The sequence below is a fragment of the Chiloscyllium punctatum genome, chromosome 48, assembly GCF_047496795.1.
Source record: "Chiloscyllium punctatum isolate Juve2018m chromosome 48, sChiPun1.3, whole genome shotgun sequence".
Taxonomy (NCBI): domain Eukaryota; kingdom Metazoa; phylum Chordata; class Chondrichthyes; order Orectolobiformes; family Hemiscylliidae; genus Chiloscyllium; species Chiloscyllium punctatum.
This window is the reverse complement of record NC_092786.1, coordinates 18,252,438-18,265,504: the sequence shown is the minus strand read 5'-3', so window position 1 is coordinate 18,265,504 and position 13,067 is coordinate 18,252,438. Positions and strand designations below refer to the sequence as shown.

Genomic DNA, 13,067 nt, shown 5'->3' with positions numbered 1-13,067 from the left:
TCTTAATGCCATTTTACTTGGAGGAGGTGAGTCAACTTAAAGGAGAAATCAATAAGAGAACAAGATTACTCAGGTGGAGGAAGGTAGAAATGGATGAGGACATTTTTGGATCTCCTTTGCGAGAATCTTCAGACTGTCTTGGTGGAGTGTGGAGGTGTAGAAGTTTTGGAAGTTCCAACTGGACATCTGCGTCAAAGACAATCAATCATAAGCACTTTGATTTGTCCACTACAGTTATGATAGACAGTGAAAACAGCCAAACATTAGTGATAGCACTTAGGGTTACATCAACAAATGGCTATTATAACTGACTGAGCGGATTCATTTCAACTTGCACAGGCTAGTAGACACACCCCAAATGTGCGTACTCAGCCCCCTACTGTACCCGCTGTATACCCATGACTGCATCGCCAAATACCAGACTAGTGCCATTTACAATTTCACTGATGACACCACCATAGTCGGTCAAATCTCAGATGGAAACGAAACTGACTACAGATGGGAGGCGGAAGACCTGGAAAAATGGTGCACTGAGAATAACTTAGCTCTCAATTCCGGCAAAACCAAGAAAATCGTTATTGACTTCCGGCAGAATGTTACTCATGCCCCGCTACACATTAACAGCATGGAACGAATGGAGAGTGTCAATCTCCTGGGAGTGATCATCCACAACAAGCTTTTTTGGACTCTTCATGTGGATGCATTGGTTACAAAGGCCCAACAATGGCTCTTCTTCCTCTGGCAGCTGAGGAAATTTGGCTTGACGGCGAATACCCTTGCCAACGTCTACAGGTGTGCCATCGAGAGTATTCTGTCTGGATGTATCACTACCTGGTATAGGCAAAAGTGAGGACTGCAGATACTGGGGATTCGAGTCAAGGTTAGAGTGGTGCTGGAAAAGCACAGCAGATCAGGCGTTCCTGATGAATGACTCCTGCCCGAAACGTTGATTTTTCTGCACCTTGGTTGCTGCCTGACCTGCTGTGCTTTTCCAGCACCACTCTAATCTGGACTCACTACCTTGTATGGCAACTGTACCATTCAAGATCAGAGACGGTTACAGAGAGTGGTGAACTTGGCCCGGGCAGTCACAAAGGTAAAAACAATGACTGCTGATGCTGGAAACCAGATTCTGGATTAGTGGTGCTGGAAAAGCACAGCAGTTCAGGCAGCATCCAAGGAGCAGGAAAATCTGACGTTTCAGGCAAAAGTCCTTCATCAGGAATACAGGCAGAGTGCCTGAAGGGTGGAGAGGTAAATGAGAGGAGGGTGGGGGTGGGGAGAAAGTAGCATAGAGTACAATAGGTTAGTGGGGGTGGGGATGAAGGTGATAAGTCACGGAGGAGGGTGGGGGAAGATAGCAAAGAGTACAGTGGGTGGATGGGGGTGGGATGAAGCTGATAGGTCAGAGAGGAAGGTGGAGTGGATAGGTGGAAAAGAAGATAGGCAGGTAGGACAAGTCATGGGGACAGTGCTGAGCTGGGAGTTTGGAACAGGGGTGAAGTGGAGGAAGGGGAAATGAGGAAACTGTTGAAGTCCACATTGATGCCCTGCGGTTGAAATGTTCCAAGGTTGAAGATGAGGTGTTCTTCCTCCAGGCGTCGGGTGGTGAGGGAGTGGCAGTGAAGGAGGCCCAGGACCTTCATGTCTTTGGCAGAGTGGGAGGGGCAGTAGAAATGTTGGGCCACGGGGCGGTGTGGTTGATTGGTGCGGGTGTCCCAGAGATGTTCCCTAAAGCGCTCCGCTAGGAGGCGTCCAGTCTCCCCAATGTAGAGGAGACCGCATCGGGAGCAACGGATACAATAAATGATATTGGTGGATGTGCAGGTAAAACTTTGGATGTGGAAGGCTCCTTTAGGGCATTGGATGGAGGTGAGGGAGGAGGTATGGGCGCAGGTTTTGCAATTCCTGCGGTAGCAGAGGAACGTGCCAGGACAGGAGGGTGGGTTGTTTGGGGGCATGGACCTGACCAGGTAGCCACGGAGGGAACGGTCTTTGCAGAAGACAGAAAGGGGTGGGAAGGGAAATATATCCCTGGTGGTGGGGTCCATTTGGAGATGGCAGAAATGTTGGTGAATGATTTGGTTTATGCGAAGGTTGGTAGGGTGGAAGGTGAGCACCAGGGGGGTTCTATCCACGCCCCACCTACAACCCACCCTCCCGTCCTGGCGCCTTCCCCTGTCACCACAGGAATTGCAAAAGCTGCGCCCATATCTCCTCCCTCACCTCTATCCAATGCCCTAAAAGAGCCTTCCACATCCATCAAAGTTTTACCTGCACACCCACCAATATTATTTATTGTATCCGTTGTTCCCGATGTGGTCTCCTTTACATTGGGGAGACTGGGCGCCTCCTAGCAGAGCGCTTTAGGGAACATCTCTGGGACACCCGCACCAATCAACCACACCGCCCTGTGGCCCAACATTTCAACTCCCCCTCCCACTCTGCCGAGGACATGGAGGTCCTGGGCCTCCTTCACTGCCGCTCCCTCACCACCAGACGCCTGGAGGAAGAACGCCTCGTCTTCCCCCTCGGAACACTTCAACCCAAGGGACTTCAACAGTTTCCTCATTTCCCCTTCCCCCACTTCACCACAGTTCCAAACTTCCAGCTCAGCACTGTCCCCATGACTTGTCCTACCTGCCTATCTTCTTTTCCACCTATCCACTCCACCTTCCTCTCTGACCTATCAGCTTCATCCCACCCCCATCCACTCATTGTACTCTTTGCTACCTTCCCCCACCCTCCTCCCTGACTTATCACCTTCATCCCTTCCCCCACTCACCTATTGTACTCTATGCTACTTTCTCCCCACCCCCACCCTCCTCTCGTTTATCTCTCCACCCTTCAGGCACTCTGCCTGAAGGACTTTTGATGAAGGACTTTTGCCCGAAACGTCGGATTTTCCGGTTCCTCGGATGCTGCCTGAACTGCTGTACTTTTCCAGAACCGGGCAATCATAAAGGCCAACCTCCCATCTATAGAATCCATCTACCAGGCCCGTTGTCAAGGAAAGATCGCCAGCATTCTTAAAGATCCATCCCACCCTGGCAAGATTTTGTACAACCTCAACCATTGGAGAGAAGGTATAGAAGCCTGAACACGCACCAGCCAGTTTTGAAACAGTTTCTACCCTACTGTTGTCAGAATACTGAATGGACTCACAAATTCTTAACATTCGCCTGTATCTGCCACTGTTTACCTATTATTTACTATCTGTGCTACTTAACTCTGTGATCTGCCTGTATTGCTTACAAGACAAAGCTTTTCACTGTGCCTTGGTACATGTAACAATAAATTCAATTCAATTCAATGTTTTTTACTGTTTGAAGAGCTGGGGACTTAAATAGTTTGATGACTTGGTAGTTCTGTAAGCCTTATCTGCCCATCAGCACTGGGTTCAAATAGCCTGCTGAGTCCAGATTTCTCACAATGGTGAATCACTTCCTGCAGTTGACTTAGCCTCCCCACACCTTACACTCCCAGTGAAGATGATTTCTGTCAAATATAGGGGCAGAACACTGGACCCATTTTAGATAAACAGCATAGATTGACTCGGTGAAAATCCAAGGCTTTGTTTAATCCAAATTTACACACCCCATGCTTTAATATTCTGCATTATGTAAGCAGTGTTTACCATGCTAAACTAATCTCCATATTTACAATTGTTTATGCCCAGGAAACAGACAGTCATTGAATTGACATTTCAATTCACAGAGCAGTGCCAAAATGCACTTGGGAGTGTAATCTGTGGCAAATGCCTCTTCGAAGCTGTTTGAGTTTTTTTTTCCTCTTATATTATGACTGGATGCTAACAGCACAAACTGGTAATTAGTGTGCCATACAGGAGCAGTTTCAATGATCAGGTACAATGTGGCTAATTATAGGATGAAGCCAATTTTTTTTTCCCAATTTTCAACAGACTTTAACAAAACTTATAATCTCAAATGGTGATGAATACAGATGTATAGTTACCATAAATCAAAACTAAATTGTGTGCAACAGCAAAAGTACACAATCATTAACACAATTTGAAATAGTGAGAGTCCCACTTTCTAAACCCTTAACAAGTGTGTTTTGAGACCTCCACCAATACTGAGGCACTTAATCAATTCAATTGGCTGCAGAACAAGGCAAATCGTCTTTTGTATGTGTGCTCTAATTTGAAAGGATATATTTAGCTGCTATGTTGATTTAATTTTGGTTACTGTTAGAAATAAAATCAAAGGTTGTTTATTAAGAATGTTTGTTTTTCTTTTACAGCCATTCATCTCTCCATTTAAAATTCAATTACATTTTCTCTTTGAAACATCTTTAAGGCTCAGGCAAGCAATTTATTACAGATCTGGACACCGTACAAACTGTGAAGTTTTGACAATTTTACGTGGATATTTTGTTTGCTAGTTTATGGAGTCTCATAGTAAATGAAGGTTGTTTAAGCAGACAAACTCTCGAAGCAAAGTGAAAGCTTGTGCTCCTTTGCTGCTGGTCTCAGCTCAAGTACAGATGAGGAAATAGCACGCCCCAATACGGTTTTGCAATCCATTTTAAGAAAGCTTACTGCTAAAAGGGTTATGTAAAAAGAACCAGCAATAAAGGTGGGAAAGATGAGTCAATGTCATTGGAATTCCCTGCCTAACGTTTCTGGGTCCACCCGCGAAATGCAACAGATTGGATCTCCGCATCTATCATGGGCATGGATGGTAAATGCAGCTTACCCAATAATAATCCCATCATGAAAAAAACATTATCTTTTCAAATTGCATTTTGTTAGTATAGCAACAAGAGTTGGCTGTTTGTCTCCTTGTGCCTCTCCCATCTTTCTCTGAGATCCTAGCTGATCTGTGTTGTGACTGCAGTCAAATGCCTTGGTTCCATAGCCTGCTGAGCACTTATTACTAGCTGGCACAGAAACAGTAGCAATGCTTAAGGTGCAGTCAAACAACACCCTCAACATCAAAGGGAAGTAGCTTATCATCATAACCACCACCTTAAAAGTGATTTGGTGTGAAGATCCAATCTGAGAGCAATTTATCCAAGAACTTTTACTCTGTCATCAGAGCAGGACCAAATTCTGAATTCAGCTGGCTTTTCAACTAGCCCTGCAGTGTTAGTGCAAAGCAAATCTAGTTGACAGTGAAGCCACGATCTGAATGTGTGTGTATCTCCAAGTACAGTTTTGTCTAAGTTATCTAAATCCCTGTTGGAAACCCCGTTCAGACAGAAGCAAATAGTGTGGTAGCAATCAGAAACAGATGGAAAAATCTGTCTGACATAATTGCTTCAACATAAGGTCCAAATGTAGAACAGTAGGAAGTGTAATCTTAGTGTCCCAGTGCCATATATTGCATGTTATCCAAAACTATTAATGCCAACTGCAGAATATGCATTTTCTGTTTTGCACATTTTCCCAAAGTGATGAAAAAGGAAATTCTGCCACTTGATACCAAGAGCTAAAATTTAATACAGACTTGTATTTGGAAGGAAGGTTTGGTTTTTAAATATCTTCAGATGCATTGCTATGGTTCATCAACAACTTTATTATTGTTGTACCATTTGACAGAAGGGAGATGATAGCTTAGTGGTATTATCGTTAAACTATTAATCCAGAGACCCTGGTAATTTTCTTGGGGTTCAGTTCAAATCCTGCCAAGGCAGATGGTAGAATTTGCATTGAATAATTATGTGAACTTAGGAGTCTAACAGTGACGATGAAATTATTGTCAATTGTCAGAGAAAAAAAAAGGATTCTGGATTAGTGGTGCTGGAAGAGCACAGCAGTTCAGGCAGCATCCAAGTAGCAGCGAAATCGACGTTTCGGGCAAAAGCCCTTCATCAGGAATAAAGGCAGTGAGTCTGAAACGTGGAGAGATGAGCTAGAGGAGGGTGGGGGTGGGGAGAAAGTAGCATAGAGTACAATGGGTGAGTAGGGGAGGGGATGAAGGTGATAGGTCAGGGAGGAGAGGGTGGAGTGGATAGTTAGCAAAGGACATAGGCAGGTAGGACAAGTCCAGACAAGTCATGGGGACAGTGCTGAGCTGGAAGTTTGGCACTTGGGTGAGGTGGGGGAAGGGGAAATGAGGAAACTGTTGAAATCCACATTGATGCCTTGGGGTTGAAGTGTTCCAAGGCAGAAGATGAGGCGTTCTTCCTCCAGGCGTCTGGTGGTGAGGGAGCAGTGGTGAAGGAGGCCCAGGACCTCCATGTTCACTGATCCTCTTTAGGGAAGGAAACTGCTGTCCTTATCTGGTCTGGCCTACACGTGACTCCAGATTTACAACAATATGGTTGACAGGTAGAAGATAGAGGGTGGTGCTGGAGGGTTGCTTTTCAGACTGGAGGCCTGTGACCAATGGTGTGCCATTGGTTCACTGCTTTTTGTTATTTATATAAATGATTTGGATGTGAACATAGGAGGTATAATTAGTGAGTTTGCAGGTGACACCAAAATTGAAGTGCATTGGATAGCAAAGAAGGTTACCTCAGATTATAATGGGATCTTAATCAGATGGGCCAATGGGCCGAGGAGTGGCAGATGGAGTTTAATTTAGATAAATCTGAGCTGTTGCATTTTGGGAAGGCAACTCAGGGCAGGACTTATACACTTAATATTAAGGTGCTGGGGAGTGTTGCTGAACAAAGAGACCATAGGGTGCAGGCTCATAGTTCCTTGAAAGTGGAGTTACAGGTAGATAGGATAGTGAAGAAGGTGTTTGGTATCTTTCCTTTATTGGTCAGAACATTAAGTATAGGAGTTGAGAGGTCATGTTGTGGCAGTGCAGGACATCGGTTAGCCACTGTTAGAATATTGTGTGCAGTTCTGGTCTCCTTCCTATCGGAAGGATGTTGTGAAACTTTAAAGGGTTCAGAAACGATTTGCAAGGATGTTGCCAGGGTTGGACAGTTTGAGCTGTTGGGGGAGGCTGAACAGGCTGGGGCTGTTTTCCCTGGAGCATCAGAGGCTGAGAGGTGACCGTAGAGGTTTATAAAATCATGAGGGTCTTGGATAGGATAAATAGATAAGATCTTTTCCCTGGGGTGGAGAAATCCAGAAATAGAGGGCTTGGGTTTAGGGTGAGAGGGGAAAGATGTAAAAGGGACATAAGGGGCAACTTTTTCATGCAGAGCATGGTGAGTTTATGGAATGAGCTGCCAGAGGAAGTGGTGGAGGCTGGTACAATTACAACATTTAAAAGGCATCTGGATGGGTATATGAATAGGAAGGGTTTAGAGGGATGTGGGCCAAGTGCTGGCAAATGGGACTAGATTAGATTAGGATATCTAGTCAGCATGGATGAGTTGGACCAAAGGGTCTGTTTCTGTGCTGTCTATCTCTATTACTCCATATCTCTTAACTGGTTCTGGGAAAATAAGGATAGGTAATAAATGCTGCCTGAAATAACTCCACGGAGGCTGGTATCCCATTACCACGTCACTCTTTATTTACACTTAAACAATCATAGAGTCATACAACATGGAAATATATCCTTCGGTTCCCTGATTTGACCAATCAGGGAACTTGTATTCTGAGGTCAAGCTGGCTGACTTCGCTACAATCATGACACTGGCCTGGCCAGTGATACCCATATGTCATAAGTACATTTTTACAAAAAGGAAGATAGAAGACTGGACCTTGATCTGCACTAATTTGCACATTAACACTTAGCTAACAACACCATTGTCTGCATCCTCCTTGCATTCACTCTCCCACAGAGCTTTGACCATCTGCAAACTTGGAACCACACTTTTTCATAGATTCATTCATAATACTGAGAGACCACGATGCATTGTTTAGTCTACTTAAATAATTTTTCTTTCTGTTTATTAATTTTCCACATAAGTGCTTTTATAAAATGCAGTTCATTTATTTTATACTTGCGTGTGCGTGAAGGCTCAGTTTAATGAACAGAAGTAGATTAAGTTCTCAATGTGAAGACTCTTTTAGCCTTGATTATAAAAGTTAAATAAATATCATAAGTATATTCTTCAGCGTTGCACCATGGTTACAGGAAACGTTGTCAGGCCGTGTGTTCACTTTGTATTTCTGGAAGCCCCTGTTTTTAGAATTCAAGTTTGAGCTATTGGCCAAATTTCAGAATATCCTACATGCTAATATATAGTGAAATCCACCTTTGTTGCCTTACCTTGGCTTGTTAGCTATACAGGCATCAGTGTTGGAATTTGTGCAGGAATCCATAGTCTGTTAATGGCAGAGAAAGACAAGGGGAACTTTGAAGAATAATAAAAAAGAAAATAACATTTTTTCCCTTATTTTCCACTACACCTCTGCCCAATCCTTGCTTTCAGGTGCCCCTGTGACCTCACCCTTTTCCGTCTCTATAATGCACTGAATTCCTAGGATGAGGCGATTCTCCCTTGAGGAATAATTGAGTAAACTAAGTCTTTATGACCTAGAATTTAGAACAATGGGAGGCAATCCTATTGAACAGACATTGTTTCCCCTGTTGCTCACAGTCTCATTTCAGAGTTGCTGAAATGTTTTCATTCAGTGAATTGTGAACCTTTGGGATTTTTCTATCCCGGAGATTTATATCGGCACAGTCATTTTGTATTGGGATTGAGCCTATTTTTGAATTCTAAGGGAGCCTCGGGATATGAAATAGTGTGGTCAGACTACATTAGGAATATTGTGAACAGCTTTGGGCCCTGTAAGGAAAAGTATGCTGACATTGGGGAAGGTCCAGAAGAAATTGACAAGAATAATCCACCTGATGAAGGAGCAGCACTTCAAAGGCTAGTGCTTTCATATAACCTGTCGCACTCTAACCTGGTGTTGTGTGTTCTTTAACTTTGTACACCCAAGTCCAACACCGGCACCTCCAAATCAAAAATAATCCTGGGGTTGAAGCACTTGTCATATGAGGAGCAGATGAGGCCTCAGTGGAGTTTAGAAGGATGACAGGAGATTTCATTGAAACTCACAGAACACTGAGAGACCTGGATAGAGTGGGTGTGGAGAAGACATGGGAGAGACTTGAACCTGAGGGCACAGCCTCATAGTGAAAGGGCAACCCTTTAGAACGGAGGTGGGAAGCATTTCTTTAGCCAGAATCTGGCGAATCTGTGGAACTAATTGCCACAGAAGGCTTTGTATTTCACAGGGATCGGTACGCTCTTGATTAGTAAGGGGAGAAGGCAGGTGAATGGGATTGAGAAACATATCCGCCAAGATTGAAATGGTGGAGCTGCCTCAATGGGCCGAATGACCTAGTTCTGTTCCTATATCTTGGGGTCTTATGGTCTAAGATGGGGCTGAGGTAGAATTATTGAGCCCCAGAGCAGGCTCTAAAGCACTGAGTGGTGTGTTTCTGCTCCAATTGTGTAGGTATGAGATCACCAGAAAATCCACTTTATTGCCCAAGTTTTTAGTCATCTGCTGTAGTTCATGGATTTCTCTATCCACTTTTATGCTTCCTTTCACCACCTTTGGACATTTTTACTTTGTAAAATGCATGTTGTGGTTTACAGAGCAAATTTGGTGTCCTGAAATCCAGAGGGGCTGCCGATTCACTTATTCTTATTTTACAGGACTGCACAAAGTCCAAATGTACCCCACGGCCTTTTATTTTTGGTTTCCTGCAGATAAAGGTTTGAATTTCTTGCGGAGTGCAGAAGCATGTTTTCATGTGCAAACTGCCATACCTGGGGCCAACCCTTCCCTTAGACTCAGGAAGGATGCAATCTGCGTATTTCTGCTATAATCCAGCGTGTGTGACTTCATACACCATTCGGGTTCACAGTGCAGTTTGTGATTCCCGCTGAAGTATATAAGCAATGTGGCTGTGCAGACAAGGTTTCATTGAAGCTTATCCCCTGTTTTCCAATGCAGTGTCCTTGTATATAAAGGCTCCTTAAACTTCCTCCCTTACCTTTGGTGCCAGATCATGCCACCTCTAACCATGCAGTAGCTATGCCCCTGTCAATCTTCGATTTCCCCACAGATGGTCTGTATATCAAGGGCGGCACGGTGGCACAATGGTTAGCACTGCTGCCTCACAGCGCCAGAGACCCGGGTTCAATTCCTGCCTCAGGCGACTGACTGTGTGGAGTTTGCACGTTCCCCCTGTCTGCGTGGGTTTCCTCCGGGTGCTCCGGTTTCCTCCCACAGTCCAAAGATGTGCAGGTCAGGTGAATTGGCCAGGTTAAATTGCCTGTGGTGTTAGGTAAGGGGTAGATGTAGGGGTATGGGTGGGTTGCGCTTCGGCGGGGCGGTGTGGACTTGTTGGGCCGAAGGGCCTGTTTCCACACTGTAAGTAATCTAATCTAATATCCCAGACACTTCTCACCCCCATAAGTATCCTCTATGCCCCTTCAGATCACCAATACAACTTTCATACCAACTCTGTGCCCCCACTCTGTCCTGCTTCCACTGTGTATTCTTCATAACCACAATATAGAATCCCTAGATTGTGTGCAATTATTGCGAAAATATTTTTAATTCATTAGGACAGAAGCTTCTCACTATCTAATGAAAACCTCTGTGTCCTTGATACTAAAGGCAAACAGACCCTTTTGGTCCAACCCGTCCATGCCGACCAGATATCCCAACCCAATCAAGTCCCACCTGCCAGCACCCGGCCCATATCCCTCCAAACCCTTCCTATTCATATACCCATCCAAATGTCTTTTGAATGTTGCAATTGTACCAACCTTCACCACTTCCTCTGATAGCTCATTCCATACATGTACCACCCTCTGTGTGAAAAAGTTGCCCCTTGTGTCCCTTTTATATCTTTCCCCTCTCACAGTAAACCTATGCCCTCTCATTCTGGACTCCCCCACTCCAAGGAAAAGACCTATCCATGCCTCTCATGATTTTATAAACCTCTGAGGTCACCCCACAGTCTTCGACGCTCCAGAGAAAACAGCCCCAGCCTGTTTAGCCTCTCCCTATAGCTCAATCCTCCAACCCTAGCAACATCCTTGTAAATCTTTTCTGAACCCTTTCAAGTTTCACAACATCCTTCCAATAGGAAGGAGACCAGAATTGCATGCAATATTCCAACAGTGGCCTAACCAATGTCCTGTACTGCTGCAACATGACTTCCCAACTCCTGTACTCAATACTCTAACCAGTAAAGGCAAGCATACCAAACACCGCCTTCTCTATCCTATCTACCTGTAACTCCACTTTCAAGGAGCTATGAACCTGCACTCCAAGGTCTCTTTGTTCAGCAACACTCCCTAGGACCTTACCATTAAGCGTATAAGGCCTGCTAAGATTTGCTTTCCCAAAATGTAGCGCCTCGCATTGATCCAAATTAAACTCATCTGCCACTCTGATCTCATTGAGTTTTGCTGTCCACTACGCCTCCAATTCACTTAACCTGCACATCTTTGGAGTGTGGGAGGAAACGGGGGTACCTGCAGGAAGCCCACGCAGACTGGGGGCAGGTGGAGGAGGTTTTGCGCAAACTCCACGCAGACAGTGCGTGAGGCTGGAATTGAACCCGGGTCCCTAGCACTGTGAGGCAGCAGTGCTAACCACTGAGCTACATACTTCCCCAGGATAAAAGGATCATGACCACAGCCATTCAAACAATAGACTGCTCTCTTGAAAGGGATAAACAGCATACACAGCAAGCGCTCATTTCAATTTTAAAGTACAGTTCCTTCAGTCAGTTTAAGGGAATAGGTTGCAATACTTTTCAAGTGTTGATTTTTTTTTTCATCAGCCAGTGACATTTCAATCACTGGAACAGATGACAGCACAGGCTGGCAGGGCATTTTGTAACAGTTTCATTGCATTATGCTCATATATTAATTGGTAAAGCACACATATGTGAACAAGTAGTACAAGACTAATCAATATAAGGCTCAACTGCAGGACAAATCCCTATGGTAGATCACTTTTTTAAAACTGCATCTATGTTAGAATGCATTATCTAATAGTGGTATTTGAAGGTGTGAAAATATTGACCTTTCAAGGTGTCCCAGACTCCAGAACAGGTTTTCCATTTTCTTCACAAGCTCTCAAATCTAATGGTTTTCAAAGGAATTCCAATTCCCATATGTCCAGACAAAAATGACATGCAGGTGAAATCCAGTTTTTTTTTCCTACTTTTCAATCCAGACTTGATGGGTGTGTGTTTTGCACACTAGTCATCCCAACCTGCACAAAAGTCCAGGGAAACTGATACAAGGTCAAGAATGCAGAAGGAAGTCTGATTTTGTCCAGAAAGTTCAAATTGCTCATGTTCGTACACAGAAAACCACCTTTGTTGAGATTTAATGGAAATTTGGAACCTGTTGGGAAAATCCAGGTTGGAATTCCAAAGGACAGAGCTTGTTATGTCCACATTGCTCACTCTCACTGCAGCACATCTCACAACCTGCCTTGTAACCGTGAAAGTGTGAAAACCCAGGATGGTATATCATGTCACATGTGGCTCAAGTGTACAGTTTGCACGCCTGTGAAAGTGCAGGGATGGGGTTTCCCTGGCCTACAGGAAGATTTGGCCCAAAGTGTTCTGGACAGTCTCTTCTGGAGTACTGTGTTCAGTTCTGGTCACCCTGTTATCTGGAGGAAATAATTAAGTTGGAGGAGGTTCAGAAAAGGTTTACCAGGACGTTGCGTGAATGGAGGATTTGAGTTATGAGGAGAGGCTGGATAGGCTGGGACTTTTTTTTTAACACTGGACTGTAGAGGTTCATAAAACCACAAGAGGTATAGATAAGGTGAATGGCAGCCATCTTTTCTGTAGAGTGTTGAATTTCAAGAATAGGGGGCATACTTTTAAGGTGAGAGGAGAAGGATTTAAAAAAGACATGAGAAGCAATTTTTTTACACAGTGGTTCGTGTGTAGAATGAACATCCAGTGGAAATGGTCTATGCAGGTACAGTGACAATGTTTAAAAGACATTTTGATAAATTCATGAGTAAGAAGTGTTTGGAATGATATGGGCCAAGCACAGGCAGGTGCAACTAGTTTAATTTGGGATTATGATTGGCATGGACTGGTTGGACCGAAGGGTCTGTTTTTGTGCTGTGTGACTCTGTAATCTTATCATCTTTTATCACTGCAAATTACTTGAGGTAATTTGAA

The 13,067-nt window shown here is 44.3% G+C and overlaps 1 protein-coding gene across 1 annotated transcript in view; it reads left to right on the top strand.

Annotated features, from left to right (window-relative positions):
• Window positions 1–13,067, top strand: part of LOC140468760 (hepatoma-derived growth factor-related protein 3-like) — a 129,557-nt gene that overhangs the window by 48,985 nt on the left and 67,505 nt on the right. The gene's annotated exons all lie outside the window — the stretch shown is intronic.